The sequence below is a fragment of the Rattus norvegicus genome, chromosome 19 (genome assembly GCF_021556685.1).
Source record: "Rattus norvegicus strain SHRSP/BbbUtx chromosome 19, alternate assembly SHRSP_T2T, whole genome shotgun sequence".
Lineage (NCBI taxonomy): Eukaryota > Metazoa > Chordata > Mammalia > Rodentia > Muridae > Rattus > Rattus norvegicus.
Genome location: NC_141552.1, coordinates 71,198,527 through 71,222,627, shown reverse-complemented (window position 1 = coordinate 71,222,627; position 24,101 = coordinate 71,198,527). Strand labels below are relative to the sequence as shown.

At 42.7% G+C, this 24,101-nt stretch overlaps 1 long non-coding RNA gene across 1 annotated transcript in view; it reads right to left on the bottom strand.

The window, feature by feature from the left end:
* LOC103694361 (uncharacterized) overlaps nucleotides 1-19,077 on the bottom strand; it is a 130,253-nt gene extending 111,176 nt beyond the window's left edge. Inside the window, exon 1 of the long non-coding RNA XR_015644269.1 lies at nucleotides 18,946-19,077. This is a non-coding gene — a long non-coding RNA (uncharacterized LOC103694361). The remainder of the gene's footprint in view (nucleotides 1-18,945) is intronic.
* Between the last annotated feature and the right edge of the window lie 5,024 nt (nucleotides 19,078-24,101).

Here is a 24,101-nt window from a genome sequence, read left to right as displayed (position 1 = left end):
CAGTAGCAGGATAGTCCACATTAGTTGGTAGAATCATCTTTTGTTGGGGTGGGAGGTGGATTTAAGTGATATAGGAAATGAAAATTTTAGACCCAGAGAGCCCATAGCCTATTGCTTCTCAGTATATTATCTCCCATAGGGAGATAAACCATGCTTCCTGGTGTGGTCTGTCTTACAGAAGCAAAAGAATGCCTTCCTTTGCTCATTTCCAGTGCAATCAGAATGTTAACATATACATTTTAGACCATAGATGTAGACAACTGCTTCATTCCCAGACATAGACATAGCTACTAGAACACAGGGTACAGCCTCATGGGAAGCTAAGAAAGAAACAGGGATGGTACCCTAGCTCCCTCCATCCCTGAGAATCAGTAAAAAGTGAACACAGGGAGGCTGAAAAAAAGAGCAGGCTTATGTATAAAGTGATCAAGCACTCTACTTCCCTCCCTTAAACTAGACCAGCCTCAAGAAGGACAGCCTACATTTATGCAAATATGTGTCTCTCTCTCTCTCTCTTCCTCTCTCTCTCTCTCTCTCTCTCTGTGTGTGTGTGTGTGTGTGTGTGTGTGTGTACATTTACCTTGAAAATCATAGAAAAACCCAATTTCCTTGTGGTTAAGGCAACATTTATGTAAATAAAAATATTAAGCAATTCGGCACTTAGGTACTAAATTAAATGTACAAGTGCTAAAACATGGCTGTGCTGTGGACAGCACAATTTATCACTACATGTTCACCACATTTTTCTAAAAACAGAAGGCAACAGCTCTTCAGATGTTCTTTCTGCATGAGCCTTTATTTTTTTTTTAGACAGATTAATTGCTTAATCTAGTAAGTATTCATTATCCTCCAGCTTCCTCCCCCTCCTTGTAAGGATGTGTGAGGGATGATGATTGGTTCTCGGGGATAGTCAGGGGCAGCTGGTGAACCCAACGAGAGAAGCGCAGTTGTCTGCATGGAACCTGTCCACCAGCATCCCCATAGCTATTATTGTTCCCTCAGCCCACGGGAGCTCATTGTGGATGATGGGCCTTCCTCCAGGGTCCTTAACGAGTCTTGGGCAGGTGGAGGTAAAATAAGCCCAGGATAGGACTCATTGCAGCCAACATCACAGTCTCGTGTGTGCCAATTGGGATGGTACCATCGAAAATTGGAACTGCCCACTGTGATGGTCCACATTTGCCAACGACGGCTGGCTACACACCACCAGCTCCTGGCACACATGACTTTGAAAACCTGACCCAGGAGCCAAGTATGGATTGGAAAGATGCTCATGAGCCTTGATCTTGTGTTTCTTCTATTAGGTATTATGTTTAGAACGATCTATTCACCCACTCACTTATATTCAAATACATATAAACCCATGGGTAGCCAAACTTTGACCTTGTGATTCTTCTACTATGTATTAATCCAAGAAAAAAAGAATCTATATAAAGACATACACATATAAACCTACAAGTAGATGAGGTCTTGGCCTTGTGATTCTTTTCCTAGTCATTATTCCAAGACAATGGTCTACCTAGGCAGACCAGACAAACCTAAAGACTGATAAATATAATAACATTGTTCCTGAAAAGTCACTTGTACTAAACTGTTTGAGAAGTCCTGAGTGACATACAATGGAGTGTTGATGGTATTATCATATCTCCACCTATACTTAATACCACAAATGTCCATTAAAAAATATAACTCAGAAAGAGATAACTCTATGATCCCATGAAGTGTTGAGTATGTTTACTTTGTAGAAACCAGAGCTCTCATGAATGTGTGCATGTGTGTGTGTGTGTATGTGTGTGTGTATGTGTGTGTGTGTGTGTGTGTGTGTGTATGTGTGTGTGTGTGTATGTGTGTGTGTGTGTGTTGCTGTAGTTAATCACCACCAAGGTACCTGACTTACAAATGCTTATGTTGTTTGGGACGTTTGTTCTTTTTTTATTTGTTATTTTGTTTGTTTTGAGGTAGGTCTCTTGTAGCTCAGATCTCCCTTGAATTTGCTGTGTAGCCAAGGATGATCTTCAAGTCCTGATCCTCCTGCCTCCACCTTCCAAATGCTAAGATATATGCTACCGCAAACAGCCTAGGAATGTTTCCTTAGTGCTTTATTTCCAACTTCTATAATAAATGTGTATTACTATTAGAAAGTAAATAAGCATTTTAAGAAAGACTTGCCTTTCAACCAAAGACTGGCTTTTATTTCTTGGTATCCTCTAGCAAGACTGACAGCATTCACACAATTTTAACTGATGCAAACCAGTTGTCTAACCGGCCTTTCATAACTCTATTTTTAAAAGTTACTAAACCTGTGGAATTTGAAGTTTTAGTTTACTTATCCCTTATCACTGTGTTCAAAACCTTTAGCAATTTCACATATTTTACTACCTAGAAAACCAGCAAGTGAAACATCCCATTTGCCCAAGTCCGCCAGAAATCTAGCAATGTCAGCAAAGGCCAGTTTTCAAATGTCCTGTAACATCTACTGTTTGATTCTCCTCATTGAAGTATCTGCAAAGTTATCACCACGTACATTTAGAAGAACCATTCTGAGACACGTGTGATTGTCAATCACCCAATCCCTCTAACGAACAAACAAACAAACAAACAAACAAACAAACAAAACCCAGAAGAGGATTTGCCTAGAGATGTCCACGCATACAAAGGAAAGGCTATCCCAAGGTGGCCTTTGGGATGTTACAAACCACTTCAGAACTAATGGAAATGGACTGCATTTCATGCATACAGTTACAACAGAAAGGATCTAGGGATGGTACAGGAACAGTATCTCAGTCATTTTTCTGTTGCTGGGAATAGACACCACGGCCAAGGCAACTTCTATAAAAGAAAACATTTAATTGTGGGCTTGCTTACAGTTTCAGATGCTAGCCCATCCTTATCATGGTAGGGAGCATGGCAGCATGCAGGCAGTTATGGCACCAGAGAAATAGCTAGAGTTCTACATCAGAATATGCAGACAGTAGTTAAAGAGAACCACAGGGCCTTTGAAACCTCCAAGTCCACCCCAGTGACATACTTCCTCCAACAAGACCACACCCCCTAATCCTTCTAACCCTCTCAAAGAGCTCCCTCCATTCCCCAATGATTAAGCATTCAACCTTATGAGCTTATGGGGGCCATTCTTATTTAAATCACCGCATACAGCAAATGCAAAGTTATGGGACATAGAGATGCCAATCACCCATACTAAAAAGGTCCACTCGTTTCAGAAAACTCTCCTTTCCTTTGTATTAAAAGTCTGTAGACTAGGAAACTAGGAGCTTGGAGCCACATAGTTATAGGCCTGTGCTGTCCTGGGAAGTGTGACTCTGTTTTGCTTTCAGTTTAATACATTGAGGTGTTTGATCTTCCATGTCTTGCACAATTCTTTGTTGGTGACAGAAAGACCTGGATATTACACCATGAAAGGTTCCCCAGGTCCCCTCCCCAGTAAAAATTGCCTGCAGAATTCTGCAGATATCAAGAACTTGGACTTATAACCTCTATTATACACACACACACACACACACACACACACACACACACACACACACACACACACACATATTAGATATGATACGAAACATATATATTAGATATATGTTATATATCTAATGTTCACTTAATGTTCACATTCATGTATAATACTAGTCATTCTACAATGAGTATGTAAATTCCAGGCCAATGCAATATGCAAAAAATAAAAAACAAAAAACTTGTCATTTCTGAAGGAAAGAGCAAAGTTTCTAAATTGTTCCTCCCCTGTCCTTCCTCCTCCCTACTTCCTCTTCTCTGTCCTCTTCCTTCTCACCTTTCTTTTCCTCTTCACCACTTCCTCCTCCTTTCCCTCCAATTCCTCCTCCCCTTCCTCCTCCTTCCTGTTTATAAGGTCCAACTCTCAGAGTTGAGTTCAAAGTTAGGTCTAAGAGACAACATCCTCTTAGCCAGGAATGAGGCTGCCTCAATAAAGCTGGGAGGGACAAGCTTTTTCTTTCTACCTTTCTGATCTCAGCATCCCTGCTGGTCATTTCTACAGTCTTAGTTATCATTTCCTACCAAGCCCCATTCAAACTTAACTTCCAGAACAATAAAAAAGCAAACAGTACTGAAGAGAGAGCTTGCTATGTAGGCAAGAAAGCCTGATTTTGATCCCACAGCCCACATAAATAAACCGGGTACAGGGGTATGTTTGTAACCCCAGCACTGGGGAGGCTGAGAAGGAAGATACCTAGTACTCATAGTTTAGCCTACACACTACATTTAAGTTTCAGGCCAGTAAGAGACCTTAAAAAAGATAAGATAGGGGTGCTGGAGAAATGGCTTCAATAGTTAAGAACATTTGTTGAGTTTGATTCCAAGAACCCACATAGTGGCTCACAGCAATACAGGCAGGAAAAACACTCATACATGTAATATAAAGATAAATTTTTAAAAATTCTAAAGTTAAGCAGATATTACCCGAACAACACTTGAAGTTGTTCTCTGGGGCAAACACACACGTGCACACATGAAGAAAACCATGAAATTAATTCACTGCCAGGACAAAGAGGAGTGAAGGTCGTGAAACAAGCCACAAGTAAGAAACAAATCTGATGGAAATAGAGCCAGGGGCAGGGACAGTAGTGCTGGCAGCAGCCAACCCAAATTAAGACAGCTGTTTGGTGAGTCTAGGGTATGCTGTGCTCTACCTTGTGGTAAAATGGTGCAAGCCTGAGCCTCAGGCAAGGAAGCCCCAACTCTCAGGACCTTAGATCGATCTCTGCTTCACTTCTTCTTTGACAGAAGGAGACAGTCAAGCAGAAATCTGCTGTGTGTCTCTAAGTTCAAAATTACTCCTGTGGTGAGGGCACTGATTAGCATTGTGTTTTCACTTCCTGTAGAAGTTTGTGTCTACAAATACCCTTCACTTGCCCATGAGAACTATACTGCTAATAAAATAAAAAAGCATGCATAGCCACTACAAGAAAGGAGACACACACACACACACACACACACACACACACACACACACACACACACTATTAGTATTCCAAACTAAAATGTAAAATTCAAACAGGACTGTGTGTAGGCTTTTGAATATGATAAGCCACAGCACCCTTTTGTATTATCAATCAATCAATCAATATTATGGTGTGGTGGTAGTCATCTATACTCTTATTCCCTAGAAGGCTGAAGCAAGGAGATTTTGAGTTCAGTACCAGTTTGGACTACATAGTGAGACTAAAGATGTGGCCTACTGTGAAGACACTCAGTCTTGTTTTGTGGATGACTTACAATAATCACTTAGCAGATGTACTCTGTGACAGTCACATATGCTTGTTGGGGCTTCTTTCCCTTCAAATAACAGAGTCCCTCAAGCATTGCTGGTCCACATAAAGTCCTACATTGAAATCTACAAGGTACCATCCAACATACCCAATTATTCATTCTCTTCTAGGTGGCCCACAGAAAACCTTGCTCCCTACAATACTAAATTCTGTAGCTAGATATATTCCCATCTGCCGTACAACAAAGTGATACAGTGTATCACCTCAAAGTGAGCTCTGGAATATGCCTGTTTTCGCAAGTGAGAAGGCTTTCCTGGTGATAACACCTGGGTTTCCCAACTGAAAACGTCTTAGGCTGGGAGAGGAAGCTCAGGGAGATGCTCCCAGTGCTTGTCTTTCTTACTTGCTGACCTTCCTCACTCACTCGAATCTCCCAGTTGTGCATTGCATAATGGGACTGTCACACTGAGTTACTGGGTTGTATTTGGTTTCAATTCCTAGCCAAAGCTCCTGCATCTTGGTGCTTCTGGCCCCTAACCCTTACCATCACTCTGTAAATGGCTCTCCTGTGGGCCACTTTTCCCATCATTATCCCCATTCAGTAAAATGAACCAGTTCTTAGCATCTGAGAATCCTCAACAGAAGCAAGTAAGAAGAGATGGGGAAAACAATAAAACAAAACAAAACAGCAAAACAACAAACAGAAAAGGAGGAGTGGCTGTCTTGAGACTTAGTACTACTTAGCCAGTGACAAACTGCCAAACAAACTCTATTTCAGTGTTCTGATTGTTAGGGTCCTGACACCAGTGTGAAGTGGAGTGGTTTCAGCCCATGCATTGCTTCACCCAGAGTGCTGCGTCGAGAAAAGTGGTCTCTTCCCTCAATTTTCCTACTCGGTGTGGAACAGCTGCGGTCAGACCTGAGGTTTTGTTTCATTGTGGAGTCCCACAGTTCAATCAATTATAACACCCTGTACCTGAAAATTGTTGGACTATTTGGTTAAAACCTAACAACACAAAATAAAACACAAGCCTGTCACCAAACGTGGTGGCACACACCTTCCATCCCAGTGCTAGGGAGGCAGAGGCAAGTGGATCTCTGAGATTTCAAGACTAATCTGGTCTACATAGTGAGTGAGGTCAGCCAAGACTACGTGCTTGTCTTTTTTAGGGTTTTATTGCTGTGAACAGGCATGTGATCAATGCAAGTTTTTTTTTTTTTTGGTTCTTTTTTTTCGGAGCTGGGGACCGAACCCAGGGCCTTGCGCTTCCTAGGTAAGCGCTCTACCACTGAGCTAAATCCCCAGCCTCTCAATGCAAGTTTTATAAAGGACAACATTTAGTTCAGAGGTTCAGTTCATTATCATCAAGGCGGGAGCATGGCAGCATCCAGGCAGGCATGGTTCAGGAAGAGCTGAGTTCTACAAACTCACCGGGAGGAAGCCAGGAACAGCCTGAGCATCCCCAGCAGCTAGGAGAAGGGTCTCTAAGCCCACCCCCACAGTGACACACTTCCTCCAACAAGGCCACCCCTTTTAATAGTGCCACTCCTTGGGCCAAGCATATGCAAACCAACACAGTGGTAAACTCCCACTTCAAAATCAACAGACAGACAGACAGCTCTCACTTCCAAGTGACTAAGAGATAATATATTCTGGATCCAAATCAACTCCCTACAGTACCAGATCATAGGCAGGTTGCTACAAATTCCATGTTCTAATGTAGCAGCAATTTCATGAAATTTTCATAGTAACAGAACAAAGAAGAATCAAGCACTTTCCAAATATATTGGTAGAAATACCAGGTGTGGGGGTTACAGTAAAGCAGGAAATCTCTGCTATGAGGCTCAGATGTTATCTGATGCCATTCTTAGCCTGTGAGTTGGTAGAAGCTAGGACTCTCTTCATATAGTCCCAGAGGGTTTGCCTAATAGTCCTACCAGTGGGCAGCTAAGGGGCCAAAGATAGTCAAGATGGCTTTGGCTTACAACTTGTATCATTCAGTTTTCCACAGTCAATTGGGTTTGTTGAATGTTTCCCTTTGGGAACTTCAGTTCTCGATCCTCATTCCCACAAGGCCATCCCTACTTCAGACATCCCTGAAGCTTTCACGGCCTCAGGGAATCCGCTCAATATTTTGCTGGGCCAACTTGTTCACTAAACTCAGGGAAACGTGACAGACATGAGTCTGCCGTAAAATAACACAGTTAAACATTGGCTAAAGAGGAAGGCGGCATACGCCGTAGGGATGATGACTCCATGCCTTCCGTGGCCAGTCAGTCTCCGGCTCTTCTGGGCATTGGGCACTTCAAGGAGCTCATGGAATCTGCTTCAAGTGTTCACACACAACTCCATTTCCAGCACTACCTGGATTCTTCCCAGAGGGGGCTGAAAATGCCAACTAATGATAGGGCCTTTCTGGTGACCTGAGCCACCTGCCTACCCACCTGGAAATCCTGAAGATTGTCATTAGCATAAGCTGAGGTGCTGCACAAAGGGCTTATTATCTTTGACAAAAGGTAGTCTACCACTGGCAAGCCTCAAGGGCTCCAAGAACTCCAACAGAAACCAGGAACAGGGACCAACCAGATTTCATACTATTCCACATTTTGAAAGCAAGAGTGTGTACTGAGAGACTACATCTTGCTCTGATCTTTTGTTTGTTTGTTTGTTTGTTGCTGCTTCTGTTGTCAATGACAATGCATTTTGTAACCCTCACCCTACCTGCCCCCCAGCTGCCATACAGTTTACTGTGTAGGTATTAATGAAAGAGCACTCTTGCAGAAAAGACATGCAAGACATGGTTTGTTCTAGAGCTAAATATGAGTGGCCATGGCCTGGGAACACAGGCTTAGTTTACCTCAACTACCACGTTTAAATGAGGGAGCAATTTCATGAGCTTTCCTATATACAGAACAAAGAAAGTCATAAAACAAACTTTTCGAATAGATCAATGAGTACGTAGCTTATGTAGCTTATGTTATAGCAATGCAGGGGGCACTCTATGCTAAGGTGCTAACTAAGAGCATCCTTAGCCCCTTGGTGAGTGGAAACTGGGGGTCTGTTTATATATATCCCAAAAGATTTACCTAATGGTCACCATAAAAAGGTTTCTGTGCACAGAGGAGAAATAAATGGCCATCGAGGGGCTAAAGATGCTTCAAGATCATTTGGATCCAGACTAGCAAAATTCTAACTTCTCCACATTACCGAAGTTTGAATCAGTCAGTCAACCTTTACAGGCATGGCCTCTTTCCAAGAGCTCATGAGTGCATAGGCAAGCATGGACTTGAACTCCTGATCCTCCTATATCTACCTCATGAATGCCGAGGGCGCAAACATCATGCCCAGTTCATGCCCTGCTGGGGTTGAGCTCCGAGCTTCGTGCATGCTAGGCCAACACTCAGCCAAGTCACATTCCCAGCCCTGTTTTAGGTTTAATTAACATACATCACCTGAATTGACTGTGATTGGTTAATACAATTACAAGACACTCTGATCAAATCTAATCACACTGTCTTTACCTCCCTCAAGACACAATCATATCTTGTCAATCACTATTTCACCTGTTAGTCATCTATATATCCTTCCCTCCTTCCCTCCTTCCCTCCTTCCCTCCCTCCCTCCCTCCCTCCCTTCCTTCCTTCCTTCCTTCCTTCCCCTTCCACATATGGAGAGATCACATAATACTTGTTCTTGTATGTCCTGCTGGAATAGCTACAGATCATGGTCGGGTAGTCCCTACTAAAACGTCCAGTTTGCAGTATTTTCCTAATAATAAAACGCACCTGGAACACATGGCTATCAATAGAATTGAAGAACGTTTGTTTATAGTTTTTTTTTTTAAAGGCACCCCCTAGGTAGAGGTAGACTAGCGCACTGACAAGGCAGCTATTCAAAAGCCCAGTGCTACTGATCTTTAGAGGTTTAACACAGCAACCACATCTCCTGCATTCTTTGTCCCAGGTTCTGTTTGTTACATTGTAGCCCAGGTCATCTGGGGTTTCCAGTTTCCCTCTGCCAACTGGCTTCTCTCAAACATTAATCCTGCTGTGCCTCCCCCATGTCTCTCTCCCTCCCCCTCTCCTACTCTGTCTCTCTCCTGCCACACTGTTTATTCTGACCCCAGACCAGTTCCATGCATCTCACTGCCGATGACCGGGTCTCTGTATTCTTTACGTGCTACCTTCTCTTTTGTTGTCTGTTGATGGATATCTACTCTGGTTTCACATTTTGGCTCTTCTGAGCAGTGCAGCAATAAACAGGGATGTGCGGCGTGACTTGGATTCTTTCTGGAGTGCTACAGCTAGATCATATGGGAGTTTTTATTTTTAGTCGTAGAGGAATCTCCATAATGATTTCACAGTGACTGTACCAATTTACATTTCTACCAGCAGTATAAGCCCATCGGTATTTGCTAGTTTGACATTGCACGTGTGTGCTTGTGCGTGTGCGTGTGCCTATGTGTGTGTTACTGCATGTACATGTGCACTAAGGTATGCACAGGTGATGCTGGAGAACCCAGAGGCTGACAGCTGGTGTCATTCCTCAGTTCTTTGCCTTGCTTATTGAGACAGGGTCTCTCACTATCCTGGAACACAATCAGTAGGCTAAGTTGGCTGGATGGTGAGCCCAGAGATCCTTCAACTCCCCATCACACCACCCCTCACCCCAGCTCTGGGATTACTCACATGCAACCATGCCTAGATGTTTCCTATTTTAAAATATATATATATATTTAAAATATATATATATATTTTTAAAATATATATATGTGTGTGTGTGTGTGTATATGTGTGTGTGTATATATATATATATACATCTCCCGGGTATGGAATTCAGGTTCTCACATAATAAACAAGACAAGAACTTTCCTGACTGAACTACCTCCACACCATAGTCTTTGACTTTTCTTTTCTTTTTTTTTTCTTTTATAACAGAGATTCTTGCTGGGATCAGATGGTACCAGCGCACACCCACCGGGCATGCCTCTCAGACACTGCTTCTCTGCTCCTGTGACTCATGAGCCAGTGCTCACCATCACCTTCCTTCTGGAGCCCACACAGTGTTCACAGCCACTTAGCACAGTCTACTGGGGTGGGGGCTTTGGTACAAATCGTGTGGTCATCCTTGCTACCTTGCTTTAAAAACATTTGCACACCAGGTTTTACTTTATTAATACATAGATTTTGTTGTAGCAGGAAGAGAGTTACTTGGGCACTAAAGTACGTCTTTTCATAACCTTGAAAACACCGAACCTGGGTTTAGGATTTGCTTTCTCTATCAGGAAGCAGGACAGATAAAATTCCTTCCGTGTGAGAAGTGATGATGACCAGGCCCTCGGGAGCTCGCTGCTGGCATGGCCAGTCATGTTGATATCTTTGTCTGGCCAGGACAAAGAAGGGCACTTTTGGACATCCTGTTGTTCCTTCTCTTCTATTACCACTATTTCCTTCTTAGAGAAGAAAGTAGCTAAAAGATCTCTTAAGATGATGCGGAAAGACAAATCCAAAGGAACAAAAAGCCACTCACATCACCCTAAATTAGACTTTTAAATATGCTATTGGTATCAGAGAAATCTTATCTCAGTTTTCTCCTGGAATATGGCAAGGAAGTCATTAATCATTTGATGTTAAATTTATACAGATTGCTAATAAATGACAAGGGCTAAGACCACAGGCAGTGAACCAAAGGCAAAAGGAGAGGAGCAGAAAGAAAGGGGGTCATTTCCTCAGCAGGCTACTGGAAGCTCGAAGCCGGTAGTCATGTTTATTTCAAGCCTCGCTCCCTGGATTTCTGCCTACCTAAATGGCAAGTAATTTTAAGAGCTTAGAAAGTCTTGCCAGGCACAAAGATAGAAACATACTGTAGTATCCAGCAGCTTCAAACAGTTGCAAGCTTGTGAGCTTGGGGCAGAAATGAACATTGCATAACTCCAGGAGTATACCACCAGCTCAGCTGTCATTGGACGGGCAGCCAGGTCAGCTGTCATCACAACACCATACAGTACAGACCCGGTGGGGAACAACACAAATTGAAAGGGTGGGCCTTCTTTAATGGGACCCATGGGTGTGACTTCACATGTGTCAGCCCCTGTGTTTGTGTGGTGTCATAGCTTTCTTCTTGCTTTAACACGGTGATACTTACCCAGGTATTAAAGAGCCAGGGCTCCCACTTTAGAGACCTGAGTCTGCACTTCCTCTTGTGGTTAGCATAGGATAGGGAACCAGGACATGCCAGCATTCCAGATAGAATAAAACAGATCAGGCAGAAAAGAAAGGGAGAGACCTATTAGAAAAAAAAATCATTCCTTCAAATATGTTATTTCTGAGTCTTAGGATGTGTCTTAGCAGAGTGCTTGCCCAACCCGTGTGAAGTTCTAGGTTGTATGACCAGCACTGCCTTTATGGGATATAGTGGCACATGCCTGTCATTTCAGACTAGAAGCTCAAGGTCATCTTCAGCAACATGAGGAGTTTGAGTCCAGCCTGGACTAAAGAGAAAGACCTTGTTTCAAGTAGGGGGAAAGAGCTAGACTATTTTAAAACATTTATTTTTATTAGTAATTTTTACTTGTTGAACACTTTTGGAGACAGTGTCCTGCTATATAGTCCAGGCTGGCCTCAAGTTATCCACCCTCCTACCGCTGTCTCCCAAGTGCAGGGATTACAGATATTTCCCACTGTACTGGCTTTGGACTTGTCTTTTAATACTCTGCCACTTCATTCAGCTGTAATTGTTCAACATTAAAATCCCTGAGCAGCATAAGAGAAAAGGAAGCATTCTTTCCCTTATGGTTCTGTTGTTCAAGTACTATGATGTTAGTCAATCAATTCACCACCAAATGTTCTACTGAGTGTCTATGTTCTAAGGTGAGAACACTCTAACAGTCCTGTAGAGAATACAGTAGTGAATGAGACATGGTCCCTCTCCAAAGGCCACATTCTTACCAAGCTCCATGTCTCTTCAGGTAGGCATTCTTGAATCACCTTCTTCCATCACTCAGGGGCCACTAGGATTGGTTTTTATTTTTGTTTTTGTTTTTTGTTTTTTTTTTGGACAACATGAGACTCTTACAGTCATCTTAGTGAGAATGAACATTGGACTTGCTCAGAATCCATCTCTGCATTTATGAACCCTCCCCCGAAACTCCTTCCCTTTCCAGATACATAGGTACATTGCTTGGCTTGCTTTGATGGCAACGCCTCCTTGACTCTCATCTGGCCTGGGGATCCACCAATCATTTCACACAGCATCCACCATTATATTGCCTTTGTGAAGAATTCACAGAAGCTGCCCACAATCTGGCTATTTCAAATCCAGATTCCCCATGGGCACTCAGTTAGGATGCCCCTATGGAGGTGCAATGCCAAATGTAATAAGCGAACTAGCTAAAGTAATTCAGTGTGTGGAGTTCCCAGGCAGGTCTGATGTGTTAAGGAGAGTCACATCTGAGCTGGTCTTACTTGCTATTTAGGGCAGCATTAATTTTTGTGAGTGGCAGCCCACCTTTGTGCATATAAATTGGGTAATTACACTAGTAAATTGGAATTTCTGCATTCAGAAACAGCACCTGTAAATAACAGGAGGACAGGGAAAGAGGCCAATTGAAACGTTGGCCCTTAGAATCTGAAAGCAGCACAATCCAGAGAGCTGGAGACAGAGTTCTGAAGAGGAGCATCAGCAAGGGCATGGGAGAAGAGACCCAGCCATTGTACCCAAGCACCGCCTTCTATTTAGAGATAATGATGTGGTCCATGAAAGTTGAAATGTGAAAAGTGCACATTTTTTCTCATCTCATCACAACCTCCAGTCCAGTAACAGTTGCCAAGAAATTGCCATACTTGGGCTGGTCATAATGTGTTAGACATTGCCAATCTATTGCCTCTGTATCCATGGGGTAGATATTGCCCATCTATTGCTTCTGTATCCATGAGGTCAAAGGAGAAGTGCTCTGCGGCAGCAAATCACGCTCCTCTGTCCTTCTGGAAAGTGCAGGATGGCTATTGGACTTTGTTAGACATTAACTTTTCCCTGACATCTGTAATTTGGAAAATGCAGCTGCTACAATGTAAGGGGAGTTAACCACCCTTCATCCCTTGGCCCCAATTGTACACAAGGAAACTATAATGATCATATGGGAATGTCCACATGATCCAGGTCACTTACTCACATATCCCATCCCACCTTAGAAACTCTGTGAAGTAGGTGATTCCTATGCAGTGAGTCTCTAATGTCCCACAGAGACCAATATGTGCACTAGGCCCCTAGAGAGGTGCTATTGAGAAGTGATGAAACCTTTGGAGGTCTGGCTTAGTGGGGAAAAGCTAGCAAGTTGAAAGAATGTCCTTGAAGTGGACTGTGGGACCCCAGTTCCTCCTCTCCTTTGCATTTTGGCCACAAAGTGCTTTATGTTCTCATCAACAAAGGTCTAAAGTCATTAGGCCCAAGATAATCACACATGGGCCGAAACTGCTCCACTGTGAGTCAAAACCAACCTTTCTGCTTCATGTGGACATGGGGAGAATGTGTTCCTATGGGTGTTTAAACATGTGCAGGTTCGTATAGGTTGATATGGAAGCCACACTGATTTTGTTATCTTCTTGAATCGATCTCCATTTCTTCTTCTTCTTCTTCTTCTTCTTCTTCTTCTTCTTCTTCTTCTTCTTCTTCTTCTTCTTCTTCTTCTTCTTCTCCTCCTCCTCCTCCTCCTCCTCCTCCTCCTCCTCCTCCTCCTCATCCTCATCCTCCTCCTCCTTGTCCTCATCCTCGTCCTCCTCCTTCTCTCCTTCTCCTTCTCCTTCTCCTTCTCTCCTTCTCCTTCTCCTTCTCCTTCTTCTTCTTTTGAAAATAAGGTTTCTCACTGAATCATCTAGAACTAACAGATTCAGCAAGGCTGGCTGGCCAGCAAGGCATAGGGATCCTTCTACCTCTGTCTCCTTAGTGATAGGGTTACAGATGCCTATCTTTTTCTGTGGATCCTGGGGCTCTAAACTCCTCATGCTTGAGTTGTAGGCTCCCTATCAACTGAACCATCTTTCTAGCTCCCAACCCATCCTCTTGATAGATGGACTGTCTCACATATTCCTTAGAGTGATGGAAAGCTGACTGATACAAATTGCTATCATCGTCTCTGTATAGAGTAGGAAACTAAGAGTAGCTAAGCAACTTTCCCTATGAGTTACTTTTTTCATTGCTGTAACAAAATACATAAAAAGAAGCAATTTGAGGAAGGACAGGTTTGTTTAGACTTTCAGTTGGAGGGGATACATTCTATCATGGCGGAAAAATCAGGGCAGCAGGAGTGTTAGGCTAGCTGCAGGTCACGTTGCATAAGCAACCAGAATGCAGAGAATGAAGAGAAATTGGACCCAGGATATAGAACTTTAAGGTCTCAGGGACACACCCCTTCCAGTGAGTCTCTACTTCCTAGAGGTTCCACAGTACAGGAACCTGTGAGGCACATTTTATATTTAAAGCACAGTGTCCATTCAAACCCTTCTAAAGAGTAAATGGCAGAACTAAGACACCAACAATTTGGCAGAGTCGATGAACCAAATCAGGTGGATCTTTATTTCAGTAGGAAGAGGTATTTCCAAAATTTGCACAGATAGTACTTACCCAGTCACTGAGATGTCACAAGATCAGATACAATGGAAATGGCTTAACTTATCAAGTGTTTTTACAGATCTCATAGCATGTCTCCCACCTGCATTATTCTATTTTGTATCAAGGTGCTGTGGACATTGCTAAAATATAAATTAAATCTTGAACTTAATAGGCTTAACCATGGTATTCTCAAAGACCTCTGCACATGTGCACTTACACACACACACACACACACACAGTGTGGTCTATGACAACTAGATTTAGATTATCAGATTATTCCTAGGAGGTAAGCCAGAGAAGAAAGTTGTTTTTGACAAGAAAATGAGATCAGAGTAGAAGAGGGGGCCCTGGGCACTTTCTGAGGAACATCAAGGTGGGGGTTGCTGAAGAAAGGTGACATAGTGCAGAGCTAGGACCTTGTGAAGAGAGAGCAAACTTTCCATATGTCTCTGGCTCTGCATAAGCTTGACAGATGCATGTAGCTTCCACTTTATATGGCCATGTTATGATCCTCATATCTATATGTGGCCTCCAGCTAGTTCCACTGTTCTGGGAGTATTCATAGTCATCTTCTCATTGCTGACAAAATATCTGAGAACTTAAGGGATGAAGTGTTGATTTGGGTTCACAGTTGGAGGAGAGATAGTCCATTGTCATAAGGAAAGTGTGGCACCTGGAACCTGCCCCTACAGTCAGGAAATAAAGTACACAGGAAGTGAGGCCAGCCTGGGCACCTCAAGGTCTACCCTGAATGAGCCACTTCCTCCAGTGAAGCTACACCTTACTAGAGATTCCACAACTTTCCCCTATGTCACCAACAATTGTTAGATCAAGTGTCCAAACACTTGAGGCTGAAGAAGACATTTCACACTCAAACCACAGCAGTTAGGCTCAAGTAGAACCTTGAGGATACAAAGTCAAGTTCACTAGATTTGGTACAAGATCTTCACTTCCTGATCTGTCAGGATTTTAAGAGCCATTCACTGCCTCATGCTCCCACCACCAGGAACTCCACTGTGCCTTCCCACAATGCACTAAGCTGGGAGACCAAAATAAAACTTTCCTCAATTTTGTTGCTTTTTACAGGTAAGAAAGAGTGAACACTGGCAATCACAATGCCTGGGAGAGAAACTGCACCTTAACAATGAGACAAACACACTCTCAGTATCATATGACCCAGCTGTCATATGTTATGAGACTTTGCTGGAGGTCCTTGCAGCTCATCAAGTAAGCAAGGCTGTGTAGTCAGTCAGTGAACCCCTAAAATCTGCCTGTCTCTGCCTTCCCAGTGGTGGGATTACAGGTACATGTCGCCATACCTAGTTTTTCCACACAGCTTCTGAGCCTTCAATTCAAGCACTTCTCCAACTCAGCTACCTTTCTGTCCACAAACAGTTTGGGTTGTATGAGCTTCAACTTCCATAGGTAGCCAAAATAAATAGGAAAAAGGAACAAAAAAGTATGAGCCAAAAACTGATGGAATTTAAGCCTCCCTTTGGGAAACAAAATTTGGGGATGGGGAGTCCTTATGCTCTCTGCGTACCTTTCTAATGAGATTAAGACACACCAACTGTCTTGGGAGAAGAGAAACTGCTTCCCTATAAAAGTGAGTTCATTATTACCTTAAAGATTATGAGGTTCAATGTCAGTTAATATTGATGCTAGGATTCTGAGTCAGATCAGAGTGCCTTTTTATTGAGATCTAGGAAGATAAATGAAAAATATCAAAGATACTTCTAAACAACATCAGAAAAGGAGCCTAAAATAATAGGAACAACATCCTTGTTTGTGACCTCAAACCTTTTGTTTTGTGACCTTTTGTTTCCCAAAAGGGTATTGGGATAATGATCTTATCTCAGAATATATGTATATTAAAGTTTATGCTTAGAATGATTGTAGTATTTACTTACTGTCTCCATGCAAAATCGAATCTTATTTGGACCACAGCCACTGGCATAGTGGCCTCTCTATTAACCATTAACATGGCCCCAGGGTTCTCTATCCTAAACAGCATCCTTTGTTCTCCTAGGCACTGGCAGGTTGCCACTTCTTCTTACTCTGAAGCCTGTATTCCCATGGCTGTCTGGTGATGAGCTTGTGCTTCTCCTCAAAGCTCCACACAATGTCCTGCAGCAAAGCTATTTAAAAAAAAAAAAAAGTACTCTCGGATGACCTTAAAGGTAGCAGATGATATGGGGTCTTGGGGTGCTACATGTGACCTCCGCTCATTCTATATGAAGTTCTAGAAAGCTTAAAGTAGAGAGCTGGGTGTGCAGAGTGGGTGACTGCGTGCAACACACGTGAGCCCAAGTTCCTGCCAGCATCACACAGAGACCTTGTGCTCTGGGGTAGGTGGTGGGCGGTGGCCTCAAGCAGTGCTTTTTGTTAGGGATTTATTTTCCTGTCAGGTGGGATTCTGGACCTTGACAGAGGTTCTCTTCCCACCAGATGTTTTTTTTTTTTAGTATGCCACGGGATTGAGATTGGGAAGGTGGTCAGTTTCTCCACCCAGGTTCCTTGTACATTATTCATATGGAGAAAAAAAGGATCAAAGCTAAGAAAATCTAATTCTTACACTATGTAAAAGGAAGCAGGTTGTACTTTATACTCCACCTTTTTACTTAATTTGGACAATTTACTTAACCTTTGTTTCCCAACCACCCAGATACTAGAGGGCAGGCCAACTACTCCTACTCTAGTTTCATTTCTGATGCTGTGATAAAATCCTCTGACAAAAGCAATTTAGGGAAGGAAGGATTTACTTGGCTCATAACTTCAGGTGACCATTTATTGAAGGAATGTCAAGGTGGCAGGGCCTTGAAGAAGCTAGTCATATTGCATCCACAGTCAAGGGAAGAGAACAATTAATTAATGTGTGTGTGTGTGTGTGTGTGTGTGTGTGTGTGTGTGTGTGTGTATATATATATATATATGCATGTATATATGCCTATGCTCAGCTCATTTTCTCCACAGTACAGGATTCCCTGCCCAGGGAATGGTGCTTCCCTCAGTGGATGTGTCTTTCAACCTCAATTACCATAATCAGCTTTATCACCGGCCCACCAGCCAACTTGATCTAGACAATTTCTCACTGAGACTATCTCTCAAGGTGGTTCTAGAGTATGTCAATTGGATAAAACTCACCATCCCACATTCTCTGCCAAACGACAGCCTTATGTAGATGATTAAATGATATTTTTGGAGTTGGCCTGTGAACTTGCCTTAGAAATTGAAGAATTACTGGTATTATCATAATTTGATGTTTGCCAATTCCCTGGAGAGCTGGGCATTCTCCGGCTGACATGTAAATACAAAGGGACCCACTTCATTACAGCTACGCCAGCGTTGAGTCTGCCATAAATAGACACCCAGATGTCACAGGCAGGCTGGCCTTGTAAAAGCCACCACTCCCACACTGATTTTTATTTCGTAGAACTTTCCTGAGGTGCATGATAAAGCATAAGCCTCTTACAAACTCTGTCACTCACAGCACTTTGGTCTTGCTCATACTTGATGGTGGGATGAGTGATGGAGGTCGTATATTGAGTCATATTAAACTATAAAAGAAAAAGCAGGTGCTCACGCAGGAGCTAGCAACCACACGAACCTCAGACAGATCCTCAAATGCCACCCTAACCCCTCTGGGGCCATAATCTAGCCAGCTGTCCCTGCTGATCTCTCCTAGAGGCCCCTGCTACTCCAAGTAGGAGCAATGAAATGCGATCACTCTCCTCTCTCCACAGAGCACCCCATTTCCTCCACGGGCGTACTCTGTTGGAGGCAATTATTGGCAAGCTCACTTTCTTCGGCAAATTGTCTCAGTTTGGCTGTTTCAACCTTGCTGCCGAAGTCAAGCCCTGACTATTGACTCTGATATGTCTTTCACGGAATCTCATTTCCATCCCTGTCACTGGAGCCCAAATGCCAACGTACTGATTACTCTTGCTGTGACAAATACAGTATCTCTTCAGCAATCTTGGGTCCCAGTCTTCCAAGAAAGCAGCTCCCTCCTACTTCCAGCCTTTTCATAATATTGAATGTTCAGATTGCTACCCTCCCCTTCCAAACTCTCGTCCAAACCTGGGCTGGACACCATCGCTGTCAGTTCTGAAAGGGCGTCTCTCCTCAAGTCCAGCTTCATCTGTCTCCAGCCTGTCTGTATTTCTCTCCACAGCTTCAGGTCAGCAGGACAAATACTTCAGCACCTATAATCTGCCACCAAGCTTAATTTTAGCACTCTGAAACGGACACTAAGGCCTGCTAATCATATCAAAGCATTCATCTCAGCCCGTTGGCCAGACTTAAGATGAATCTTCAGGGTGTAGCAAAATGCCTCAAACATTTCTTATGAGTCAACTAAGGAGCATCTGAACATGCAGCACCACAAGATGTGTCCACAAACTCTGACATAATGGCACAGCGGGGCTCATTTCACAAGGACAACAGTCCATTCTCTGACTGTCACAGGTGGCAGTGGAAGGACAGACTTCTATAGAGACATTCTCAGGGCTGAGACATGAGTCAGTCAATGAACTGCTTGCCTCACAGATATGAAGTCCCATGTTCCATCCCCTAGAACCTATGAGAACAAAAAGAGCTGAGAGTAGCGGTACATGTATGTAATCCTAGTGTTAGGGAGGAGACAGGTATGTTCCTAGTCGATGAGAAACCATGTCTCAAATAACAAGGTGGATGGCACCTGAGAAAAGGCATCCAAAGTCTCTCTCTCTCTCTCTCTCTCTCTCTCTCTCTCTCTCTCTCTCTCTCTCCCTCACACACACACACACACACACACACACACACACACACACACACACAGAGAGAGAGAGAGAGAGAGAGAGAGAGAGATATGAATTCCAAACCAGTCATGATCTTAAAGGATTGTGCACATGCATAACTGTCCAAATTGTTTACAATGCTTCATGGGGGCCATTCAAGGACACATTGTCACAAAGATGGCCTTGATTGTGTTAACAGATTTATGTCCCACAATAAGCTGAAGAAGCCCAGCATCTCCAAAGCCAAGAATTCCTGCTCAGTCCATGTGTCTGAGACTCAAGAATCTCTTTCTTGGGTTGATTAGTTGTTGAACAATCAGATAAATTTTCACCTCACTTCTTTTCATTTTAAACATGCTCACTAAGCTCTGTAGGGAGAAAATGGTTTCTATTGTAATCCCCTCTTTGCTGGCCTACTTCACCATGAAAAATTGCTGAGAAGTATCTTTGCCAGTGGTGCAGAGGGGAATATGTATACAGTTGGTCCTGTCTGTTCCTTGGCCAGTCTCCAGTATCCCAGGAATTTAAATGTTAGGGATGTTGACAGGCAGGCTGTCATTCCTCATATGAAGTCTAGAAGACACCCAGCCCTTCACAGCAGAAAGGCTGATACTGAAATAAAGTTCACTGGAGTCTGATTAAGAGCTTCTTTCCGTGGCCAGCGTCTCAGGTGACAGAAGGTCTACTGGGGACATCAGAAGAGTTAGCTTTTGCCTGAGGTGAAAACCATTCATATCTTTCTATTCTACTGGGTCCCTGCTACATATTTTATTTACTACCCCACCCCCAAGATTAATTTAGCTTGGAAATATTTAATGTCTACACTGATGAACAGGATAAGAATGATGGAATTCAAAAGATCTTAATGTTCAGAAAGACGAAGAACTTTGAGTTCCCAGCTCTTTATAGTGCCCAGCATGCACTAGGTACACATTACATATTCATCAAATAGACAAAAGAGCAAAGTAATTGAAGAAATCAGCTCCCTAACCTTTCCTTAAGAATTCAAAGCAGGGCCTATTGGCACAAGTTCACAATCCCAGCTACGTGGAAAGCCAAGGCAAGTGGTTCAAATTCAAGGAAAGGCAAAGCTTACATGACTGTAGAATGAGTTCAAGGGAAACTTCATGAGATCCTATCTCAAAACAAAAATAGGGCCTGGGGAAATGACTCAGTGGATAAAAATACATTCTATACAAGCATGAGGTCCTGAGGGCCTAAGGTCTATGTCTAGCACTGACATTGAAAAGCAAAGCAAAGCAAGCAAGCAAGCAAACAAACAAAAAAACCCAGCAAAACACAAAACAAAACATGATTTCATGAATTTGCAATCCCAGCTCTGGAGAGGCACTGAGGAGCCTCTCGTATCTGTCTCTGTCCACCAAGTTCTGGGTTTATAAGGATACTCAGCCACTTGGCATTTTCACGTAGGCAACACAGGCTCTAATGCTTGCTCTGCACAGACTAAGCCACCACACCAACTTCTCATTACGGTTTTAATTCCAAGTCATCATGGGCTAGCTGTGCCATCAACCCCAAAGATGTGGAAAATGAACTTCGGCCCTGAACTAATTCTCTGTGAAACTCTCAAATAACTTAAAAGTACTCACTTGTTTTTTTCTAAGGGAGAAACAATACACATGTCTGAAAGGGTCCACTTCCTTCCTAAAATAAGAAGCTTTTACCTGTTACCTGTTGATGCAGCCTAACGAAGGAACCCATGACAGAACAGATCTGTCTACTGAATACCTCAGGGTCTACCTCTGTGATTTGATCACCATTTCCTTAAAATATAGAACCCAAATGAGTTCTAAATAAACATTTGATAATGATTAAAGTATTGATGTGGGAGAAGAGGATTTTCTAACAAGTCATAGGGAGACGGGTGCAAGGTAAAATCTAGAGGGTCTTCAATATGGAATTTCTGAGCTTTCCCAAAGCAGTACTACTGTTCAATCATGTCAATTTGGGATTTGAACTAATCCCCTCAGGGAATTGTGTTGAATTCTTTGTCCATAGCTTAAAGGTTGGAACCTTTAGGAAATGGGCATGGCTGAAGGATGAGGGACTCACTTCTTTAGAAGGGTTATCTTACCCCTGGACCTAGGTCTGGCTATCTCTGCTTCTAGACCTACCACAATAGTAACAAGTGGTGCCACCAGCACCCACTCCAAAGTTTCCATCCTTAATGGGCTGGTCTCCCATTAAGGTCAAACTCAAGATCAAAGTAGGTCTCTCCTCACTCAAGTCGTTCCTCTCACATTTCTTATTGTGGTTTACATCCCCATCATGGCCCACCTACATTCGTCAACCAGGACATTTTACTGAGTTTCTGCATACAGAATTTTTACTGGGGCTTGCTTATATGAACATGAAATCTCAATACTACATACATAACACATAACAATCATAGTATAAAGGTCAGGCTGCTTCACAGCCCCAGTCCTTGAGTTCACCTTTCTGGTAACCAGCCTGAATTCTGGGCCATCTTCCTAGGACAAACATAGGCAGAGTGTAAGGGAATTAGAACAATAAAGATACTCTCTGCCACCTTGAAAATCCCAGGGGCTTAGAAACTGCAATGGAGTACTCTAGACAACCTAGACAAGTTCTTTTTCATTGAATACAGGTCATGACACAAGACTAAATGTAATTTCAGAGTTCACCTTGAGTAGGTTGATTTTAGAGTTACCTTTCAAAAGATTCCCTCAACTGTATCCCCGTATCATCTTGTGAAGTACCCTTTACAAACCGTAGTGAGAAGAAACCTGTTCCTCAGCACCATATTCAAATAATCTTGACTCAGCATTACCAGTAGCAGGACAGTAAGAAACACACAATGCCTTGCATGACGAAATGAACAGGCACAATATCACTTTGGTGGTTTTGTTGAAAAAGTTTTAAGTTGAATGTCTCCATGAGTGACCATCAGACAGGCACACAGTGACATATCATGTCACACAAAGCAACAAGCCTAGGATTTCTGAAAGTAGTAAAATCTTTGGAAAAATAAAAACAAAATGAGTTTAAAAAAGAAAGAAAGAAAGCAGGGCAAAGGGCAGGTTAGTCTTGAATGAAGGGAAAGTGAAGGCATGACAACCGATGGGTTTCATCACCCAGATTGCAACTTTAATCAGATAACTGAGAAAAAACACTTAGAGGGAGGAATGCTTTATTTTGGGTCATGTACTTAGAGTGTTCAGTCTATCATAGTAGGAGAGAAAAGTAGAGTACCTCATGCCCTAACAGCCAGGAAGCAGACAGAGTGCTGGTTGCTTTCACCATGTCCCCCATTCAGAATCTCAGCCTATGGGAAAGTCTTGCCCACATTCTGGGTGGATCATCCTCTATCTGTGTAAGGAACCTCACAGATACACCAAGGAGTACACTTTTCTAATCTCTTAGGTGATTCTCAATCCAATCAACATGAACCCTCACAATTTATTTTTTAAAATCCTTTTAAAGGAAATAATTGCATTAATTTTTATTTCATTATGGGTTGTGAATTAAATTATATATAGATAGATATAGATAGATATAGATATAGACATATACTTACATATATATATATATATATATATGCTCATGGGTTCTAAGATTACAAAAATGTGTTATAACACTCAGCTTAGAAATACTCTTGTGTATTTAGGCTCAACATGATATGTCTGTACTTTGCTCCCCAAAGATCCTCTGGCAAGAGATAGAAGTGGTTGGCAAAATGACCAAGTCAATTAGGTAGAAGAAAATTGGTAAGTGATACTCTTGGAAAGAGACATGCAAAAGCTACCCAAGAGCCAACAAAATGGCTAAGGAATAAAGTTGCTTCTAGTCCAAGCCTGGTGTTTCATTGCTGTTCAATCCCCAGCATCCAGAGGGTGCGAAGCGACTCCAGGAAGTTGTTCTCTCACCTCCACGGCCTGCCTCAGCACCCAACTCCTGCCACACATACCATGAACGTGCTCAATAATAATAATTAGCTTTTTAAAAAAGTTCTTCAAATTATGTTTGCAATTTTTGACATGTTTTGAATTCTATCTATAGATAACAAAAGAGTAGATAAGAAGCTAGATAAAAAATGTGTAGCTGAAGCAAACCACTGAACTGAGAACAGGACCCCCGTTTAAGGAATCAGAGAAAGAACTGGAAAGCTTGAAGGGGCTCGAGACCCCATATGTACAACAATGCCAAGCAACCAGAGCTTCCAGGGACTAAGCCACTACCTAAGGACTATACATGGACTGACCCTGGACTCTGACCTCATAGGTAGCATTGAATATCCTAGTAAGATCACCAGTGTAAGGGGAAGCCCTGGGTCCTGCTAAGACTGAACCCCCAGTGAACGTGATTGTTGGGGGGAGGGCGGCAGTGGGGGGAGGATGGGGAGGGGAACACCCATAAAGAAGGGGAGGGGGAGGGGTTAGGGGGATGTTGGCCTGTAAACCGGGAAAGGGAATAACA